The sequence below is a fragment of the Anopheles marshallii genome, chromosome 3, assembly GCF_943734725.1.
Source record: "Anopheles marshallii chromosome 3, idAnoMarsDA_429_01, whole genome shotgun sequence".
In the NCBI taxonomy this organism is placed as follows: domain Eukaryota; kingdom Metazoa; phylum Arthropoda; class Insecta; order Diptera; family Culicidae; genus Anopheles; species Anopheles marshallii.
The window spans coordinates 73,761,903-73,769,798 of NC_071327.1; positions in this window are offsets into that span (position 1 = coordinate 73,761,903).

Here is a 7,896-nt window from a genome sequence, read left to right on the forward strand (position 1 = left end):
GCCGTGGTCGTCGCCGCCGTCGTCGTCGTCGATTGGTAAAAGTCTTCTCTTTATGTAGTGCTAAGTGTCTAAGCAATTGTTTCCCATTAGCAGTTCGTTAACAAGGCTTCAATATTTCATTATTGCCTAGCGAATTGGTGCGATTCTACAGTGTTATTTGTGCGGTTGGATCGCGTACCTCGTGTGATATGTCTAATACACCGTGGACATCGTGGATCGAATCTCATCTGAACAAGTCACTTAAGACAACTCCACCGCATTGGACTTTTGATTGTGGGGAAGGTATTCGCTTTCGACTAGCAACGTGCAAAAGTAACACTAGCGATATGGCTTTATATGATCTTAAAATGTCGTCACTAGTGTTGGGCGAAACTGATTCAGATTCATGAATCTGAACTTTGAACTGAATTAATTAATCTGAAGCTATGTTTTTTTTATAGATTAATAATTGCTCGTATATCATTCAAGTTTTATGGCCCCTGCTTTTGTATTAGGCACCAAAAACGGACCCCCACTTTTGCTTAAGGCCTTAAGGCTTTTGATTGACCATAGCTCTGAGGATTATCCTGAGTCCTGATTTGAATGACTCCTCATTTATGATTCATATGGATGACTCTTCTCGAAACATTCATTAAACCCAACACTAAATTCCTAACACCTAAATCAGACCAATAATCTAGAATTCAAATTAAATACCAGTTTATGTAACTTGTAAAGAACATCTCTTTTATTTCTTTTTGTGTCTCCTAAAGTACCTCATCTAAATGCTGAAACATCATACATAATATTATTGAATGGAAAAAAACTACACGATAACAACATCGTGTTGATATTTTACAAAACTGCTATGGTAGAACGCATAAATTATAAACTAACGTACGTGTGTTTTCAAGATACAACCACTGGGTTTTATGGCAAATTCTGCTGCTAAATTGCTTCGCCCCTCGCCAAAGCATTTTCCAGCACGAGCCATCCAACCCCACCGCCACCGACTGCCCTCCTCCCACGTCCTCCAACGTCTACACGAAACGGACTTAAAATCACGAAAGCACCATACATCTTGGCCAGGGACGTCTTGGAACCTGGACTTGAGGCACGTACGAGCAAACGACCGGACGGCGAATGAGTGCAGCCACTTCTTCGCCCTCGGGGTTCGGGTATCATTTCTGTACCATGACATCACGGAAAGCGGTTCGATAATCGATACACAGGCAGTTTGAAGAGCATAGACAACAACAAAAAATCACTCTTGTAAAAACCAGAGCAGCAGCAGCAGCGTAGTAGTACCATTTAGCCGGTCGGCAGAAGCTGTTAAAACACGGTCAATAACATAGATTCCGACGCTTTATTTCCTACAATTACACTGCCCGTCCTCCAGCGCGGTGTGTCTCCGTCTCTCGGGGCCCCCGCTCGGCAATCGGAGGAACTCTCGCACGCCCAGCATCAAATGACCTTCCCTCCATCCACTGACGAATAGCTGTGTGATGCAAAGTCGTAAGCCACCCGCCGTGATCCGCTCCATCCCCGTCCTGCGTCCACCAGCTCCAATCGGAAGAATGTTTGCGTAAACAATCGAATTGTTTTATTGCTCATAGACTATTTATTTTTGCCCTTCTGCCGGCTTGTGCACACGGTGCCCGGTGGTGTTCCCTTTTTCCATCATACTGTGATTTTGCCGAAAGTTATCTTCCCTCGCAGGGAAAAAGGGAATGTTGCACAGTAAAACGGAATGTTGCTACTTGAAGTAGCAGCTACATATGTATCCACTGCTTTGGAGGTTTTAACAGCATCCAGCCCATATGAGACACCTTTGCTGGTAGGAGACAAAAGCGTGAGAGCGGAAAACCCCTAGACGTAGACAGCGAAAATGCGGCACTACAAAAGTCTAACGTGTTGAATGACGACAGTCACCTGACATGTCTACTTGACACGTACACGCCAGCCTCTACCAACACCACCGTGCACGGGGCAGCTCTGTAGCCGAAGTCATCTCCCACCGATTCCCAAAACCCTTCACATCACTCGGTGGAGGGACGCAGTACTACTGACAAACCAGATGCATCAAAGAATCTGCTTCAGCTCGCGCCGTACGAGCGAAAGGTGTACGGCGCTATTACATGACCAAGGGCACGGTCGAGCGGAGACAGCCGAGCAAAGCCGCTCAATATTCAATCCGGCCGGAGCGGAGCGAATTCGTACGGCCGAGTGTGAAAATGGTACAGAGACCGGCCCTGCAAGCCGATGAGCGCGATAAGACACGAGCCAGAACTCGCAATGCTGTGCAGTATGAAATACATTTGAAACAAACAAGAACAAAAAACACAGCTCACACACAGTGCTTTGCGCACAACTTTGAGCTGGACCTCTTGTAAGACACTTAAAATTAGGAACCAACCATCTGAGACCACTCACAAAACTGGAGGACTTTCGTCGTCGTGCTTGACTGTTTGTTTCATCATCCTCACGGTGGGCTCGTGGGCTATTGCTTCCCCCCCCCCCCCCCCGGCCTCCAGTGTCCCGCATGTCTAAGCGAAATCCGTGAATGGTATCATAATTTTCGTTCCTTATCGTTTTCGGTCCCCCCCCCCCCTTCCATAATATGAAAGGCAGCAACACAGGCGGCGCATCGCCGTTTTACACATCTTGTGTGTATAAGCATCTCGGTCGATGATAAGAGAGCAAACGGCAGCACGTGGTCGTTGGACCGGGGGGGGGGGGGGGGGGGGGGGACCAAAATGAGCCGAGAGCACACTGCCCTCTACCGGACGGCCACATGTCGATCTCACTCATTACGCTTAACACCCTTCCCCCACCCCCCTCATTCTTCTCACTCATCCTCATCATCCCACACCTGTTGCCATCCGTACCCCAGCGCCGGTCACATAACCATGGTCAAAATGGGCTAATTTGGCTTGCACGACACACCGTTGCTGCCGGTGTAAGATATTCCACCCTTCCAATAGCGCTTTCCTTCCGAACACGGTTTATGCTCGAGATGGGCCGACCACGGAACGGGGGAGGTGGGTTCATACACGGCGCGATAGAGACAGTGAGCGAGACAGGGTTATAATTGCGTCACAAATAAGAACACATTAGCACGTGAGCCATGAATGCGTCGTCACGACGGAGTTATTTGCAACGGGCAAAGCGCTACGATGCTCGTCGTTGGCCGGGTCCCCCCCCATTGGCGCAAACCGGGGCACATTGCTCATTGCGCGAAGCACGCAGTCATCTTACATTCATGATCACCCGCGCTCGTTTATATAAGTCCAGCTCGGCGTCCAGCACCAGAAATCGTTTCAACACACACACACACACCTCGTAGACGCGGGAGAAATTTTCTTCCACCGTTTATCTACCGGAAGGGATGATCTGCTGGGTTGGCTTTTGCTTACACCATCATCCACCGGCCCGACGATCAACGGGTCGAACGCATTTGTCCAAATGAGCTAAACTAAATGCGCTTCGCCACAAAAATCGTTCGATCTCCAACCGTTCGCCCGAGGTGTTCAAATCATCTCGAACTGTTTACACTAAAGGGGGGAGTGGGGGAAACCCCCCCCCCCCCCCCCCCAGCGAGGATCACTTCTCGTGCGCCATTTCTTTTATTTTATTTTCTTTGCCCGTCAAAAAATTTCCAACCACCGAGCTGGAACTATAAATTTACGCAGTTTTTTTTTTTAAACGATATACTTTCCAAAGGCGAGCAACAAGAAAAAAACAGCAACTCGCACGTTACCACTCAACTGTGAACAGTTAGCCACCCGTCGATTGTTGATTCTAATTCTGACGAGACGAGTTCGTGATGAGTTCGATGAAGTTTCGCTGCCGGTGGGAGTACATGCATCACAGCACCAGCACATCCCAGAGCTGGTCTTATGAATGTTTTGAAACTGTTCAATAAATTACTCAAGTTTATTATTTTCGCTGCACCGTCGGGAAGAGTGATAGTGGTGTTAACCATTCCACCTTTGTATATTTATCAAATCTTGCCGGGGGCAGAATTAAACCTTTGAATGACCTTCCACTTTGCAAGGGGCACATATTGCGTCTTTGGAAAAATCGATGTATGCAAGATTGTTGAGCTGTTTTAACAGAATTTCTATGAAGTCTATGGAGCACTAGGGAGTCAATGAATATTTTTGTTGGAAAACTGAGCATTTAAGGAGGTATCTGTGTGACAATTGAGCAGTTTTTAAATTATCTGCTCTTGACCTAGGGTCTAGTCCTAGTTGTCTTGTGATAGACGTATTATCACATTTTCCTAAAACTTCAATCATCTTAAGATTTACATAATGTTTATTTGACATTTTGACGATGTTTTTAGGTGTTTAGGTTAGAATACACCGAATTCGTAAGAACCCACAAAACATTGGAGTTTGTACACTTGAATTCTTAAGTTGCAGTGGAATATCACAAAAGTTAGTATGTTAGACCAGTGAGAGAACAATACATAACTAGACGGGCATCTTCACAGACATTAACGACATTGATTGAATCGTTAAAAATAATCCAACTTGAAAGCTAGTTGTGTCTGTCAATTTGAGGCCCAAAAATAAAATACCATTCCAGTGTATCTGCAATCACAGGCAAAAGTATTTCAAAAGCATGCATCCGTTACAGATTTCCCTTGCTGTGAATCCTTAATAAAAGTACCAACGTCACCAACACACAATGGAAACCATCTTGAGGCGTGTTCATTCCAAACGTTGCGTGAAAGATCGAGAGTGAAATCCCTTCCGGCTAATTACATGCTTGAAAGGGAGCTTCTTTTCTGTTGTTCGGTGTGTTACGACGGTTTCAAACTGCGACACGTTTGCGGTACAACTTATGCTGCTTCGCTGGCAGGCTTTTTCATATTTCGTTCGGTGATGGTGCGCCGGTTCGTGAGACTCACGACAAATGCCACCAAACGCGGCAACAGCACTTCACGTCAGCAGGAAAGTACTTAAAAACTCGGGTAAGATAACGGTCGCCAAGCAATGCCGAATGTCGCAACTTTAGCAAACCCAAACCAAGAGCGGCACCGCCGTTGCTTCGTGTTCGTTTTGCTCTTGTTCCATTGCTAGTACCACTTCAGGATCGGTTTGCCACAGCGACAGCAACAATGTACAAGGAAGCGGTCGGACGCGATGCTGTGGGATCGGGAGGTCGTAAATTTCGCGACCTTCCTAAATTTTCATTATTTACCAGCCACAGACAGCGGTCGGTGGATAGCATAATGCTAGCTTAACAAACGAACAAACAACACACACACACACGCACACACACTATCCCATAACCTGGTGCCCACAACCAGTGCCAGTTTTTCAGGACGCATCACCAGGGAAGAAAAAAAAAAGGATCCAAAAGGCAACACACACGCGCGCGCGGATGTGTTAAGAAGTGTAGTTAGCTTTCGGCAAACCTTCACGAGAACATCTTGAAACTGCTGACGGCAAGTTCTGACGACCGAGCGGACCGTTTCGTGTCAGCCGCGCTGGGAGTTTGGGAGATGGCTAATAATGAATTTATCATCATGTTCCACGCGTCAGATGCCCGTGGACATTTGCTGGGACGAGCGACCATTTCTATTCCACTGCAGACCGAACGCTGTATCGGTGTTCTTGCTAGTACGGCCCCACGATTCCTTTCGTGCCCTATCCGAAACGTGCATCGCATAAACTGGAGGATTTCATGGCTATTCAATAAATAATGTGCCAGCAGGCTACTACTGCTACTGCCCGGGATAATGCGAGAAAATGGCCCAAGAAAACAAATGCCAACAACAACGGAATAGAAGAGAAAGAGAGCTTTTTTAAAAATTATGTTCGCTATCTTTCCAGCGCCGTTAAGCAGAAACTGTAACGGTGGGATTATGTGTTCAATTGTGTGCTTTGCCATTTGGCAGGAAAGGCAAAATCGATATTCTCGCCTTCATAAAGGATATACAGAGTCGTCGTTCGTGTTCATAACACAGGATCGATATGACTCCAAACTGACGTCTACGAATTAGAGCAGAAAGCGCGTAACTCGCCCCAATGGGCTACAGTGCCGGCAGCATAATAAGCCAAAAAAAAAACGAGCCTTTCAGCCCACACTGACGACAACGCGCGCTAGAAATCGGTGACGACAGTGGCAGTCACCAGAAAGCTAAGTGAAAAATATGCACCAACATCATGCACCGATTTGTTTGCCTTTGCCGACGAGTTCCATCAAATTCCTTCACGGTCTCCACGACCGCCACCACTACACTACCACAATTTCTTCTGCTTGGAAAAGTTTCGACTGTGCTGTGCAAAAATATTAGGTAGGCAACAAAGTTAAGGTCTTTTGAGGATTTGTTACATTTATGATATTGAGTCGCTCAGAATATTGTGCTTCGCTGTAGCTTTAGATATCTTTCTCCAAAATTCTGAATTCCTAGTCGAAAAATGTCTTCGCCCTTTGAAGCTATCCAGCACTTAAGCTACGTATGGAACTCCTGTACAGCTAGACCATGTGGCGAACCACAGAACTGAAGATATCTTAATGGTGCAATAGCTGAAGAATGCAACTGATGTGGTAGGATCTCTTATATTACCATTTTTCACCGACTTGGAATAAAAAGAATGGGTGATCTAATTCATCTTGCTAATCTCACTACATTCGGGGATCGATTGCATTCTAATTACAATACCCCATAGTCGTTTACTACGCTATTGTCAGTGGTTCATCATTGGTATACGACTCTCCTACGTAGCGGATACTCGACGAAGAACTGATAGGTGGTCGCACTTTCGAAGTGGTCCAAAATTTTACCTATCTTGGGCCAAAGGTGAGCACCGACAACAAACACCGTCGAACGACCCTTGGACTGTATAGAACTTATATAGTTCCAGTATTCCAGTACATGCGTCTCTGAGACATGGGCTTTGTCCAAAACTGACAACTAAGAGGATATCCGCGTTAGAGACGAAGATACTCAGAAGAATTTTTTGGCCCCGTATGTGGCAATGAAGGAGACGCTTCAATGACGAGCTCTGTGATGTAGACTTGCCAAGGCTTCGGATGACTCTGCCCATAAAGTTCTTTTAGGTCGTCTATATGGACAGAGGAGTCGTGGTAGATTCAAATTGAGATGGAGTGATGGCGTTGATGCGCCCGCCAGTAAGGTCGGGATGAAGGTTTGGATGACGACCGCTCTCGAACGAGTTCGGTTTAGAGGACTCCTGCAGCCGGCCAAGACCGCTCTGGTCCCAGGAATTAAAAATTAATTCAGTATTTTTCGCTCTTCCTTCACCGTTGTAATCGTCGAAATCACACTTTTTAATATAAAGAAAAGACTCCTGACAGTCGAATTTATTTAAGTTTTGGACGACTACATCATCCCAGCTTGATTTATGATTCGTTGGATATTTCAACATATGTCCCAGCTCAATCCTTAAAAAAAAACAATCATAACTTACCAACAAACCCAACACACTGCGGACTCATTGGTGTTCTTTCGTCCACACAGCATGACACACTCTCTCGTGACGGTGTCATGCCTGCTGTTCTGCTTACATGGGCACTACGGGCACAAATAAAAACGCACATCACAGACCACGGTGCACACAGCATCCCCTTTGGCCAGAGTACGACCAGGCCCGGCACATCAACCAAAACAATATGGTGTTTCTCGTCACATTCAAGTTATTTTAGGTGCTGTTGTTGCTTGCTTTCCTGTTCGCTTGGGCCGCGCACGTGAAGTGTGGTCGCGGCAGCGGTGAAGAAACCGGGCGACAAAACTGCGCCTGGTTAAAAGTGGCAAAGATGCAGTCGCATTAAAAAGAACGGAAACACGTAGCATAATGATGAAACAAGATGTTGCCGCTACTGCCGCGCCGCACACCATGGCTTGTACCGTGATTGTAATATTTCACGATTGTAGGAATA